The sequence below is a fragment of the Anas platyrhynchos genome, chromosome Z, assembly GCF_047663525.1.
Source record: "Anas platyrhynchos isolate ZD024472 breed Pekin duck chromosome Z, IASCAAS_PekinDuck_T2T, whole genome shotgun sequence".
Taxonomy (NCBI): Eukaryota; Metazoa; Chordata; class Aves; order Anseriformes; family Anatidae; genus Anas; species Anas platyrhynchos.
The window spans coordinates 58,063,936-58,078,527 of NC_092621.1; the positions used below are offsets into that span (position 1 = coordinate 58,063,936).

Consider the following 14,592-nt stretch of genomic DNA (forward strand, 5'->3'; position numbering starts at 1 on the left):
AATAATAATTTCTGCTGTATGTAAAATATGGCATCATTCTATACAATAGTTATGAATGATTTTTATTTACAGTTTTTTAGGTATTGGCCTGGCAGAGCTAAAGATTAATATCTTCTGTTCATAGGAAAGACAGCAGTGCCACAAAAAGCTTACATCCTCTGCAATCCACAGAGGCCATTTATTGCACACAGGTGTTAACCTTAGCAAAGTTTTGCTAAGGGTGCTAGCAGAGGTAATTGAATTTGTGGAATATTTCCCTGTTTACCCAGACAAAATTAGATCTCCAATGGAAAAGTATTTGTTTTGTGGTATTTTTGCATTATGTTGAGGTATGAGAAGTACACTAAGTATGTCTGTGTTATATATCTATATAATACATATCCAGCTCATTGGTTCTCTTTTTTTAAAAAATTGGAATTTATCTTGAAAAAGATAGATCTTGAAAAAATCTTGGAAATAACAATGAATAAGTCTGCAGCCTGAAGGAGTTCATGGGCTGATTTCTATCCTCAAAAGAGCTCTTCAAAGACTTTCATCCTTTATGCTGCCAGCATGCTGCTCCATTTGCAAAGTAAAATCTCCACGCTGCTCTCCAGTGTATATGCTGTCTACGCTTTTATATATGCTAGATAAAAAAGGGAAGGGTGGTATTTTGTTCTGCCTAAAAGGGAGGAGGAAAAGGAAATGAGCTTCTCTGCCAGAAACAGAGGAGATGATACTCAAAACAAAGAACAAAACAGCTTTCAGTCATTCAATCTATCTATGTATCTATGTGTTTATTCATCCAGCTAAAATATTTCATCAAGATATATGCTAGCAGCCTTTATGATTTAACATTTACTATAGCTGTTTGTCGGTGCCAATACTACTGTGTTTTGGAAGTGCACACGAGAGAACTGCATGACTCAGAAGCTTTTTGGACACATTCAAATAATACTTTCTCATACATCTATAACTGGCATGTGGCAACTCCACGCTTGGCATTCATAATGAACATCTCTGACAGATGAATGAGTACACTTGCCACAAAGTTTAGGACATAAAATTCAGTCCATTCCTGCATACTAAGAAGTCCAAGTGCATTACCATGACATTGTATCCACAGACCAAAGAAATCATTCTACAATTTGATATAAATTTCACCTCAAATTTTGTTACTTAAGCATGTATCTACCTTCCAAATATTTGAAGCATTTGTTGAATTAGGACCTAATGCAGGAGTCTATAGATTTAAAGGACTCCCTACCCTCCAAACCATACACACAGTTTTATTTCCCACAAAAGCCTTATAATAAATTATCTTTTATGAAAAAGAACATTTGGGATACTTTGACTTTATTAAAAAGATGTTAGAGTATATACCCAATCACATATGATGACAAATATTTTTAAAACTATGTTTAATTTCCTTACAGGAAATTAGAGGGACTAATGTGTAGTAAATTTATTTTTCCGCACTTCATGCTAGGAGGCTACAGCTTAAGTTGCAAAATAAAAAAGCTGTTTTATTTTTCTATGCCAGGATATATCATATTCAAAGAAAAGGACATGGAAAGTCTAATCTCAGGGTTCAGAAGATGAGGAGGCAGAAGTTAAACAGCATGTTTTAATGTATCCATTTTATGGCCTTTGTGAATCAGTATGGATTCACTTGGCAAAGAGACAAGTAACATAAGTGAGATTAAAGTTAAAAAAAAAATCAAACAACACTCAAAGTAATGAAAGCGATATAGGCAAATGGAAGTAAGTACAGCAGAATTATTTAGAGGGCCATTAAACATGAAGTCTACGGTAGATTGCATGATGTTTACTATAGGAGTTGGCAGCGTTTCCTTAAATTAGTGACCTCCTCTATATAAAGGTATTCACAAAAAGCTGAAATGTTCATTTCCTCCAACTTTGAAGACAGCGCTTTGAAAAATCCGAAGCAACGTCCTAAAGAAAATCCTCCTCAAACTTCCCCCTTCCTTTTCAAAAAGGCGACAGCGTTGATTCTTCAGTGCTTTTTTTTAATTTCCCTTTTCAGAGGCTTTGGCTCCGTGTGTTAGTTAATACCTGCAGGTCAGAGCTGCTGCACTCACAGGGAGGGCCGGCTTTGGAGGACCCCGCTATTCCCTGAAGACAGCCCCAGGGAAGGTTTGCGTCCCCGGGAACTGTTTGGGGCTCCTTCCCCAAACCCATCGCGAGCTTATGGCCCAGGGTAAGGCCCGCAGCCCTTCGGCCGGGCCTTCAGCTTCCCGGCCGGGAGGCGAGCAGCCCAGCACCAAGTCAGGCGCTGCCCACAGGGAGAAGCGCCGCCGGGCGATGCGGTCGTGCCGCCGCCGGGGAGCGAAGCGCCCCGGGGCACCCCAGCCCCGCCGCCGGGCACCGCTCGGCAGAGGGCGACGTGCGCGGCGCCGCGTCCCGGTCGGGGCGGTGCGGGGCGGGGGGCGGTGGCGGGGCTGTCTCCGCCCCGGGGCGGTGCGGGGCGGCGGCAGGAAGGGGTCGCGGCGGCGGCGGCGGAGCGCGGCAGCCCCGGGTGTCGCTGCCGCCGCCAGCGGAGCGCAGCCGCCGCGGTGAGTGAGTGAGTGAGTGAGTGGGGACGGGCGGCCAGGAGCAGGAGGCGGTGGCTGGTGGCTGCGGGCGGAGGGGCCCCGGGCGCTGCGCCCCGCCGGGCGGGACGGGACGGGACGGGACGGGACAGGACGGGACGGGACGGGACCGGGAGGGACGGGGCCGCCTTCCTCGGGAGGGTGGTGGCCCGGCCGGCGGGGCTGGAGCTGCCAGAGGGATCAGGACCGGGATCAGGACCGGGGCCGGGGCCGGGGCTGTGCCTCGTCCCAGCTGCCCGGCGGCGCCGCTCCCCAGCCGGCGAAGTTTCCTGCGGGGCCGTGGGGACGCCGCAGACGGCGGCGCTGGGCCCCCGGGGGACCCCCAAAACACCGAGGGGGGGGTCTCCGCTCGCTGCCGCCCCGAGGCGGGTGTGTGGAGCCGCGGTGTTATGGCTCCCACCGCCCTGCGAGCGGCGGCGGCTGCCGCTTTCCTTCTTTCTTTCTTTTTCTTTCCTTATTTATTTATTTATTTATTTTTATAAGTCTCTTATTTTGTGCCGCACGCACCCGTCCGGGGTTTGTTCGCCTCTCCGCAACTTGGTGGCGGCGGCGGCTGCCGGTGGGGCCCCGGTGACACCGCCGCCGGCCCCGGGCTCCGCGGGAGGGGAAAAGGGAAAAAAGAAGGAAGCAGCGGGCAGCCCCCGCCCGCAGGCAGCGGTGTGGGCAGGGTGCAGGCGCGGGGACCGCAAGTTGTGGCTGCGGGAGCCCGGCGCTCTCCGTCCCCTGTGCTGCCTCCCGGGAGTGGGGGGGGGGGGTCCTTCTGCATCTTCGTGTTAACAGGGTTGGTGGCAAATCCTGCGTTCAGGCAGCTGCAGCTCAGTCCCCAAATATCATTTTCTTAACCGATTTGTTTTGTAGAATGTTATTGTTTGCACTCTGTGCCTGTTGTCACAGAACAGCTCGGGTTGGAAGGGACCTGAAAGCCCACCCAGTTCCAACCCCTTGCCATGGGCAGGGACACCTCCCACCAGACCAGGTTGCCCAAAGCCCCATCCAGCCTGGCCTTGAGCACCTCCCGGGATGGGGCATCTGCAGCTTCTCTGGGCAGCCTGTGCCAGCACCTCAACATCAGGAGATTAAAAATAATTCTGACAGAGGTTGGTGAGCATTTGCCAGCTTATGCTTGCAGAAAAAATAGAAAGCATGTTGAATTTGGTTTGAACGCTGAGTCCTGAACTTGTCTAGTTTCTGTGCTGGTCCCAGTGCGGGTGCAGGTAGAAAGGAGAGGCCCATGGGTGCGGTCAAGAGCATGTGGGGATCACACATACCTTTCTCCCTCAGGCTCGTGGAGGCAAAGAGATCTGACCCAGAGTACTGGTCCACCTCTGCGTTGCTTTGTCGGTTTTCTAGTCAAGTGAGATGCCCTCCAACCCACTGTGTGTCAAATAGAATAGTATACAAACTAATCTGCTTTTTCAGATATTATTTCCCTGCATGTGGTTGATTTCAGGAAAATGTTAAGTTTGAGAGAAATTTTCTTCTTGATTCCTTGTGTGTAGATCCTAAGGAACTGTGGTGATAAAGGCATATGTACTAAAGACAAGCTTGTTCCTGGCATGTTGCCTGGTTTTAAAAGTAGTCATGGCTCAGGATTTCTGCTGCAGTCCTCCTCTGACAGGTCGAGGGAAGTACCCATGTTGCGTGCTCAAGAACAATGGTGTGTGCAGTGAAACGAAGACTGTTTTTAAAAGTCACTGTGTAACTTGCCAGTTTTCCACATAACAGTTTGATCTGACTGTCACTGATAATATTTGAGATGGAGAATTTAGTAGAGCTCCTGGGATACTTATGTGTGTAATTATATCCAGACTTAGAGTTGCAAGTGCAAACAAACAAAGATTTGTAAATGATCACAAATTGAGCCAAACAAGCTAGAGAAATTGTCTGACTTGCATGTGAAAACAGCTTCTAACAATTACGGTTAAACACTTCATGGACAAGATTATAGATTATACTGTACCTTCCATGTTCCGTACAGCAGGTTATACCGTATTACTCTGTTCTTGTGTCTTCAGAAGGATATCTGGAATTGGCCATGCAGCTGAATTGTTGCTAGACTGGCTTACAAGTCTGGTCTAGAATAACACTTCGTATTCTTCATGTGAAAGTATTTCAAGCAATTAAAAAAAAAAAAAAAAAAAGAAGGAAAACAAACAGTTAAAGCACCATAGTTCAGTGTAATGCTAAAGAGACAGAAAGAAACACTGGATGTACTGTAACTACATAACATTGTTCTGATTTTTTTCTCATGCTGCAGAATTTGGTTTCATCAAGTAAATGCAGGGTGTTTTCCCAAGGCACAACTAAGTATTTTCCAATTACAGAAAGCTGCAAATTGGAAAGTGGTATAACCATTGAGACTCCTAATATTTGTAGGTTTAAGATCTGTCCAACAGTAGCCTCCCCTTCTCTCTGCTTCTAATCTTTTTTTTTTTTCTGCTTTCCTTTTTTCTTTTTTCTTTTTTTTTTTTTTTTTTAAGGCAGTAAATGAGAATATATAAAATGGACATACACTGGGCTGCTGAAAGGCAGTGAGGTTTTCTCCTTAATGAATAATCCTCTTTGTTTCTCTGTGATAATGGAGGAATCCTTCCTAATGTTCTGAATTATTATTTTTTTAAATAGTGATTCAGTGTATTCCTATGGAAAGATGTGAAGGTTTTATTGAAAAATATTTCAATTGAGTATTTCATAATGACTATGGGTTACTTTGTAACTTGTGTTAAAACCAGCTTTTGTAAATTTGCTACTAGAATTATGTGGGAATAAATGTGTGGATTGAGATGTAGGTTGTGACCACATGAGAAAAGTACTGACAAAGAAAGGTAACACGGGTATAAATAAGAAACACAATTCATGTGCAGTACTGGCTTTTGAAACTCACCATTCTTTGGATAGAAATCTTGATGGTACTGTTGTTTGTTTTGTTTTTTGTGTTTGTTTGCATCAAATTGTGCAGAGGGCATCTTTTTCATCTGTATATGAGAAAGTGAATGAAATGTAGAAATAGCGTTTAGAGGATGTGTGGAGATTATGCATGAAGAGATGCCAATGGGAAGGAAGCTTTTCTGATTTAGTTAATTGAATCAAGCTGACTGACTTATGTCTAAGGGAGAGGCTTGGCAGTAATGAGTTTGAAGTGCTCTGTCTCAGCAGCACTCCATGTATCTTGAGCACATACCATAGTTTTTGCAGTGAAAGATTTCTCTCTCTCTCTCCCTCTATCAACCCATGTATTTTATTATTTTTATTCAAATCTTTGGAATCCCACCATTCAACACAAAGAAGAAAAAAAATCTGTGCTTTGCAGAAACTGAAAGGCAACAAATGATAACCCAGGTTATTCTGGCTGCAGAGTTGAACTTACTACATTTGACACAACGGCCATCTCGACAAAAACAGTCTGTTTTAAGATGCTGTGGTCCTGTAACAGCCAAACAGAGTATGTAATCAGAGCAAGTCAAACAGGTGAAAGCAGTTCACAGGCAATACTGCATACAGAGACATAAAGCTTTTCCTTTGAACAAAACCCACTTCAGTCACTCGCATTTATTTTCTCATAGGTCTTTTTCATCCTTTTGTACTCATTCTTTCACGCTCCTATGTTCATGAATACCAGGGCAGATGGAGGTATCCTGTCGGTCTGGCCGGGGGTAAGGGATGCTGCCTGCCAAGTCCTTATCATGTCTTTCGGGTTATTTGTGACTGGTAATGATGTTGCATGATCTTTGCTGCATTTATGTTCGCTTTTGACAAAGAAGGATGAGGATGAGTCATGCCACATACTTGTGGTTCCACATAACCTGATATACTACTGCATGTTCCATCGGAGCCTGACGGTTCCTTTTGTTATCAATACTCTTTCTTGGATTTTATGGCTGTTCTTGATTTCTTTATTTGCAGCATGCATGCCATTCCTCTTCCTCTTGCTCTGATTTTTTAGTCTGTGCTGTTTTGCATTCATGCTCCTGGTTATGCCAGTATAATGTTTACTATATAAATCTCTATAAAAGAAGGGTATCTCAAAAGGTTGGTTGAAGGAATATTTTATGAATCTGAACATTTGTTTGTGCTCCCTTTTAAAATCATCTATCATTCTGTCATGATCCTTAGTGTGATGGGTTAATCGAGGCTTAACTTAAAAGCGAATATGTGTATTTGCTTCTGACACTCACATTGGGTGTAGGAAGTGGCCTATTCATTTTCAGATTAAAGGTTTTTGACTTTTAAAGCTGTGGTACTAGATTAAACCTAGAGGACCACTGTAAAACTATAAATGTTTAGTTTGCTTTTATCCTCCAAGGACACAAGAGAGTTTTTGTTTAGCTGTGCATTTGCTTTGTGTTGTAGGCCTGTAAATCACGTCTTCCAATCTTTACAATAAGACACTTACTCATGTTAGGGCATACTGTGGATTGTCTTTATTTTCTGGATTGTTTCAAAAATGTCCATCTAGTTTCCAGCATATAATTGTTCATGGTCTTCATATACTCACCTGTTCTTGTTTAATATGATGCAGTAGTTTAATTCTTACTTCTTTCCCTGTAGTATTTACTCTGGTTTCTTTATAAAGAACAATCATGTTTTGTCTTAGACTTTTTACTGCTAGGTTGAATGATTCAGGCTTTCACTTGTTTTATACCAGGAAAATTAAGAGCTTGTTGTGATCCTAGTTGCCCTTTTTCCTGCTGGCTACAGTTTGAATGTATCTTTCTTGTACACAAGGACTGGGACTGTTCCTGATCTTCCAGACAAACACAATGACGCTAGTATAACAGATAGGTAATGGAGATAAATTGGAATGGATAACCCATAACATTGTTTTTTGTTATTATTTGTTGTTATGAATACATAATAGTAGCTTCGATTGTATGCTCACTAGTTACATCTCTTCTTTACAGCTGGTAGATAAGAACAGAAAATCCCTACATGTTTGACTTAAGAACAAAACTTTAAAAATACTTTAATTGTTTGGATTCTCAAAATTGTCCATTTCTTTTTTATCATATTCTGAACTTACAGTGAATGAGATTCCTCTACAGATTCCTCTGCATCTATGGAATCTGCTGATGCAGTGTTGAAGAATTTTGTATTGTGTTCCTGTCTCCTTTATGTGAATATTAGAATATTTATGTGAATATTTTTTTGATTTAGTCCAAGTTAATGGAACTCTGTCACATCATCCTTATTTGAATGAAGGTTGTGGTTATCCTTCCTTGATGAGTTTCATACTGTATGTTTGTTTGTTTGTTTGTTTTTATCTATCTTCCAATGCAGTGTCTTCTAGCTTAACTAATAATCTTTCATGCTATAGTATGTCTGAAAATATACACAGTTCCAACTAGACCAACTCTACTGTGTTTTGTTTTGTCTGGAGAGAGGATCTTTTATTTCATCAAAGAACAACAGCATAATCTGCCAATGCAACATAAATAAATTAATATTTAATTTCTTCTGGCACTCCATTTTTCACTTCCTTCTGTCTCTAATTATTCCTTACTTAAGAATCTGTTTGGTTTCCCCTTCTATTTGATTCCGTTTTATTAAATGTACCTTCAGTGAACTTACATGCAGGTATGTAGATAGTAAATAGAAGTAGTTCCAAGGTATATTTCTAAGCTACAGGATGATGTCAACCAAAAAGTTGTCTGTCTGGTGCTTCCCACAGTAAGTTTCAGAGGTCAGTAGCTTTTAGTATTGACAAATTTAAGTGTTGGTGGTGAGCCATTCCATGTTGGGGTTGAGGTGTAGCTTTGCTCTGAAGAGAATAGAGGTAGGGGAACTGAGAAGTAGAGAAGCTGAGATGAAGGTAAGTCCCCTGAAGCAAGCCGGTGTACGGAGAAATGTGGTGTCACTGGAAGAGTGAAGAGGAAGCTGATGTGAAGTGGGGTAGAAGACAGGAGGCAGTCAAGAACAGGCTCATGTATCTAACATGTATTGCAGCAAATGTGTTACTTCTCACGTCTTCATTAACAGGTGCTTAAAACATTCCCAACTTCTGTACTTGTGGATGACATCAATAATTACTGGGTGTAACTGGATGCTTTGCTCTGTGATGTTCATTAGTATGCATTCACAATCCAACATCAGCGATGCACTGTTATACTACCGTCTGCGTTGTTCCAGGAAGCCACAGAACTTTCTCTTGGAAGCAGATTCCTCCCTGTCCCCTCCTCAGTTGAGTCTACTCAGTGTGAAACTACACCTTTACATCTGTTCAGGTATTGAAGTCAGTTATAGCCCGGTGTTTTATCCACAACAACAGTGCTTACTTATTGCTTGGGGATTGGTTTTGATTCTGGAATCCCAGTGATTATTTTGCTTTACAAGTCAGCTATAATAGAGTTCTTTTCTCCTTAGGCATCGTTCATGGGTCCTAAAGCTAGATGTTTTGAGGAGTAGAGAGAAGAAAATTGCAAAGCTGACTTGATCAGTTCTCATGCCTAAACAGTGCATTTAAAAGGGAAGGGGGATGGATGGAGAGAGAGAAAAGCTATACTTTATTTTAAAACACCAGTGCTCTATTTCAGACTTCCATGTTATATTACTTGGTTTTCTGTGGATTATTTATATTTAGAGTGGTTGGATTTTAATTCTTTTCTATGTGTGTTGTACTCTGAACTCAGTTAAGGAGCTGGATTGCATGGTACTAAGAATTCCAATCTCATTATGGTAGAGATTAGGATTTCTGTGGTGGATTTTAATAAATCTTTATGTTGGTTTAAACAAAATACCTTTTGCTTTTTACTTGCTTACTGATGTTTTTGCTGGAACACTGTTAATATATTTTGATCACAAAATTATTAGTTTTCTAAAGTTTGTTAATTCAGAGTAGTCCTTTCAGAAGATCTTTCTGTGATACATACATTTAAAAAACAGTTTAAAATGTTACATAGCTTTTATTACTCGTGACAGTTGATGAAAATGTTAATTAAAGTGATGTCTATTTTTGTTTTTCTCATTTCTTTTTGACAGCAAAAATATGCTTCTTAGTGCTCTTTTTTCTCTCTCTTTTTTTTTTTTTTTGCCTTGTCTTACCGCTTAGAGGGATGCTGTTTTCCCAGAGAAATCAATACAAAATCACAGAATGGCAGAAGTTTGAAGGAGCCATTGGAAGTAATTTAATACATGTAATCCCCCACCCCACTTAAGCAAGTTCAGTTAGACCAAGTTGATCAGGACTGTGTCCAGCTGGCTTTTGAATACCTTCATGGATGCATACTCCACAGCTTGTCTGGGCAGGGTGTGGCCATTTTTGGCCACCCTCATAAGGAGGAGTCTGCTTGTGTTTCGGTTCATGCCTCTTGCCTGGTCAGTGGGTGCTGCTGAGAAGAGCCTAGCACTGCTGTCTTTGCCCATATCTGCATCAATCTGATAATTATATGTATACTGATAAGATTCCACCCTCTCCCCCCTTGATTCTTCTCACCCGCAGGCTAAACAGCCCTACCACTCCTCACATGACTGATGTTCCAGTCCCAGTATCATAATTTCTTTAGCCTGTTCCTGGACCCTGTCCAGTATATTCACGCTTCTAGGGAGCCCAGAACTGGACACAGTACTCCATGTGTGGCCTCACTAGGGCTGACTAGAAGTGAAGGATCACCTCCTTTGACCTGGTCATTCTGTTTCTTATGCAGACCAGGATGTCCCAGGCTGGCTTTGCCACAAGTGCAATGAGTTGCTATCTCCTTTCTACATTGTCCTTCAGAACCTTTGGGGTCTTTCTTGCAAAACTACTTTCCACCTGGTGAGTCCTCAGCCTATACCAATGCACAGAATTGTTCTTCCCCTGGTGCAGGACTTTCCCTGTCAGCCACTCCTCTCAGTTTTGTGTTATCTGCAAATGTGCTGAGGGTACAGTATTCCCCACCACCCAGATCATTAAGGAAGATGTTGAATAGGATTGGACCCAGTATTTATTCCTGGGGTATAATGTTGGTGATCAGCTTATGGCTGGTCTTTGTGCAGCTGATCACATATGAGCCTGGCAGCTCAGTCAGTCCCCTTCATTGTCTATTCCTCTAGACTGTTTTTCATCACTTTGTCTATGAGGATATTATGAGAAACTGTGCAAAATGTACATACATGGTTGGGTGATTTAGACTGCGTACTTAAAATAACAATTCTTTGAAACAGTGTGCTGTTCTGGAACGTCATGGAGAATGATAGTGCTTATATGGGGGTTCTGAGTGAATCGGCTGCTGCATGGTAAAGGTCCAACTCCAGCAACAGTTTGAGGTTGTTCTTTGCTCGCAGTAGCTTTGCAGGCCTGAAAATGTGTCTGTTTAGGGTAAGGTCTCAACATTTAAAGTTTGTTTAAATTGTTCAGACAGTGCATTATATGATAACACCATGCAACTGCCATAAGAAATTGCCCATATAATTCACTCAGGGAAGACAGTTATCTTTTGTATCTTCTATAAGTCACAAGCTGTGATGGTAGTAGCAGTGAGTTATTACAGTCTTTCCATTGTCGAATGACAATAACTCAATGAATAACACTGTTGTACTAAAGATATTTTAAAGTTAGTTATTAGCTTTCTTTCATATAAATCTAGCTGGGTAGATGAGGGGAGAGCGGTGGATGTGGTCTACCTTGACTTCAGAAAGGCTTTTGACACTGTCTCCTGTAACATCCTCATAAACAAGCTTGAGAAGTGCAGCCTAGATGAGTGAACCTAGAGCAGGTTGCCTAAAGAGGTTGTGAAGTCCCGTTTTCTGGAGATATTCAAACCTGCCTGGGTGCCGCCCTATGCAATATGCTCTAGGTGATCCTGCTCAGCAGGGGGGTTGGACTTGATGATCTTCAGAGGTCCCTTCCAAACTCAGCCATTCTCTGATTCTGTGAAACTGTTACTGATGAATATAATCTGTTTTTCCATCTCTAAGTGGTCAGCAATATATAGCAATCTGCAAGGGTCAAAACATGGAGGTCCTTCCCATGTTGGGCCTCCTCTACCCCCAACATACACACACTTTTCTGAGGTTCCCATTCCCAACACCCTGAGATGTCAATCAACATAGGCATCTGCTTAAACGTGGGTAGTTTCAGCTCCAACCATAGTACTCATTGACCCCCCAAAATATTCTGGTCTGGTAAGACTTGGAGCATCAGTGCAATCCAAAGGTTGCCGACAGATGTCGCTGTGGATTTGTGCAATACTGAGACTTCTCAAGGAGACTACCCATACCCACTTTCTGCAGAACAGATTGAAATCACGTCTGTGGAGCATATTAAAGAGTATTGGCTGAGCATTCCAAGATTAAGAATATAGCCTCCTGCCCTTGGACCAGCATTTTGGAAGAGAGCAGTTTGCCTGACAGAGTCCTCTCTAAATATTATCATCTGTCCTGTGCTGAGATTAAATTTGTCTCCTGTTTCAGACACAAACCCATTAGACATTTGTGTGGTGGTGACCTAACAATAGTTGGTAAGTGGTGTAGCCTTGGACTCTCCCCCCTCTATTCAGACTTACTACTGCTTGTACCAGCACTGCTGGCTGGTTCTACAAGGTGTGCGTAGGTGGAAGAATTCACAAATGTTCTATTAGTAAGATATTATTATGCTCTACTAAACTGGTTCCCCAAGGATGATGGAGTACGTGATAAACTCGTTGTACGTGGTTTTCACCAGCCCTCTTCTGGACTGTTTGTCTTGTGAGCCATTAACTGTTTGAACACAAGTGGAAATACCTCACCATTGGCTTAATAAGCAAAGACCTTTGATAGTGGCCTTCTGGTCAGCATGTACAGGAAGAAATACAGCTAGTTGTTTGCTACCATCACCTGACTATAAATTTTGACTCTGGCAGTAGCCCAGTATGATTTGTCTTCTGGGTGTGGCTGGGTGTTCTCCAAATTCTGACCCCAGAGAGGTTTGCTGCATATCATCCAGTCATCTGCTTATCATCACTAGACTACAGTGTGAGACCTTTATATACTGCCCAAGAGCCAGTATAAAGATTTCTGAGGCTGTCACTTCTTCCAGCACCATAGCCACGACTATCAGTTTGACATATTGGCTGTTCCTCCTGTTCTCTTGGTAGTTTAGGAAGGCTTGTTGAGCCATTATAAAAGCTGCTGCTTTCCATTGCTGTTTCTCTTTAGCATTATCTTGTTGACTGATCAGTGAACCATGCATTTTGCTTCTGCTCTTGGGTTAATTGCTCATACGGTGAAGCCTACTGCAGCCAAGATGGAGGCAGACCAGACTGGATAGAAAATGTCATTACCCAAGCCAATTTGTACTATTTTCTCCTGTAAAGCACTCACTGTAGTTGGACTGGTATAGGCCACACAGAAATTCACCATTTCCATTTCATAGTAGTAGTCTGTAATGTCTTCCCAATTTATTGAATACAATCATTTGGTGGTACCCACTGCAAAGCCAGAAGCCCCACTATTGGCCAATTGGGTGATTCTTTGTTTCATCCAGGGATGAAAAAACAGCTCAAATTTTTAGTTTTGCACCGATGGGGGCAACCTCTATGACCAAAATCCCAATTGTGTATGTAGCCTGTCTCTTTGCTGTCACAGGCTCCAATGAACCTCAACCAATGCTTGGAGCTTGAAAGGCTTATTGGCTAGCTTTTGGGCTAACACTGCTTAATAAGCAGTTGTTTTTCTTGATCAGAGGTGGTTGCTTCCTTTTTTTCCTGAAAGGATATTTTTTTTTTCCTTGTTTATAATGGTCTTAATGTCTGGACCGAATATGGCATACATTGCCTCCAAGACCCCAAAGACTAATAAATCTGTACTTCTACTCTGCTCTGCATTTCTGCTATGTAGAATGTTTTGTGTAGCTGGTTTGGATATCTTTCTACAATGGCCCTGCCAAATTATCCTTCCAAATTTTACTTCTTTGTTATATTTCTGAATATTTTGGTTGTCAGTTCCCCAGCCATGATTTTGCATAGTCTCCGTAGTATCACTCAGTGCTTCTCCCACTTCTCCCTCTGTGGGACGAGTGATGTGCATAACAGAATCCACACAGTTGAGTGATCTACTGCGTGGGAGAAACATTGAAATCTTCCAAATGTGGGGCTGCCAACTCATTGTGAATGATGGAGCTGTGTCAATAGCTCAGGGCAGCAGTATGCCAGGAGTGCATCGGTTGCTCCTGCAGTTCCTTAGCAGCTGGACTGCCAAGGATTTTTCTGTCTGGATGGTGCCACGGCTTCAGACTCAGCTAACTCAAGGAGAATGGCAATGCTGGGTGCTACAGCTGTGGGGGTGTGGGAACCTGATATGATAATCAATAATCAGCTGTTGTTTTGTCAGAAGCTGCCAGGTGTTTTTGTTGACCAACTGGGGCAAATGAGGAGCAGGCTGCACTCTCCGGTTGTTCCAGCCTCTAATGGATGTGTGGTCATCCGAGTGATCTCAGGGCAGTCTGTACTGTTTTGATGCAGTCTGTTTGGGAGAGGGCCCAAACCGCCAGGACCCATAACCACCTTTTGCACAGTGATAACAAAAACGCTGCAGCCTGTGGAGGAGCCCCTGGTGGAGCAGGTGGATGTGGCCTGGAGGAGGCTGCGGCCCATGGAGAGCCCCCGCAGGAGCAGGCCCCGGGCCGGAGCTGCAGCCCGTGGAGAGGAGCCCACGCAGGAGCAGGGGGTCTGGGGGGAGCTGCCCCCACCCGTGGGGGACCCGTGCTGGAGCAGTTTGCTCCTGGGGGCTGGATGGATGGACCCTGTGGGACGGAGCCATGTGGGAGCAGTGCTTGAAGAGCTGCTGCCTGTGGGCAGCCCCCACAGGCTCAGTTCGGGAAGGACAGCATCCCGTGGGAGGGCCCCCACGGGGAGCATGAGCAGAGAGGGACTGTGGGGGAGCGGCAGAGATGAAGCATTAGGCACTGACTGCAGCCCCCATTTTCCCTGTGCTGCTCGGGGGGAGAAAGTAGAAGAGAGTAGATAGGGGGAAGGTGGTTTTAGTTTGTTTTTAATTTCTCGCTGCTCTAGTCTGCTAGTGATAGGTAATAAATTTTATTCATCTCCTT

At 43.4% G+C, this 14,592-nt stretch overlaps 1 protein-coding gene across 6 annotated transcripts in view; it reads left to right on the plus strand.

The window, feature by feature from the left end:
* The first annotated feature begins 2,423 nt into the window (after positions 1-2,423).
* PAM (peptidylglycine alpha-amidating monooxygenase) overlaps positions 2,424-14,592 on the plus strand; it is a 142,870-nt gene continuing 130,701 nt past the window's right edge. For 4 of the 6 annotated variants that reach the window (XM_038171367.2, XM_038171371.2, XM_038171372.2 and 1 more), the window contains exon 1: positions 2,424-2,555. The gene's annotated coding sequence lies outside the window, so the exon portion shown is untranslated. Of the gene's footprint in view, positions 2,556-3,591; positions 3,689-6,154; positions 6,245-14,592 lie in introns of those variants that run through there. The other 2 variants (XM_072031533.1, XM_072031534.1) reach the window with 2 other exon arrangements.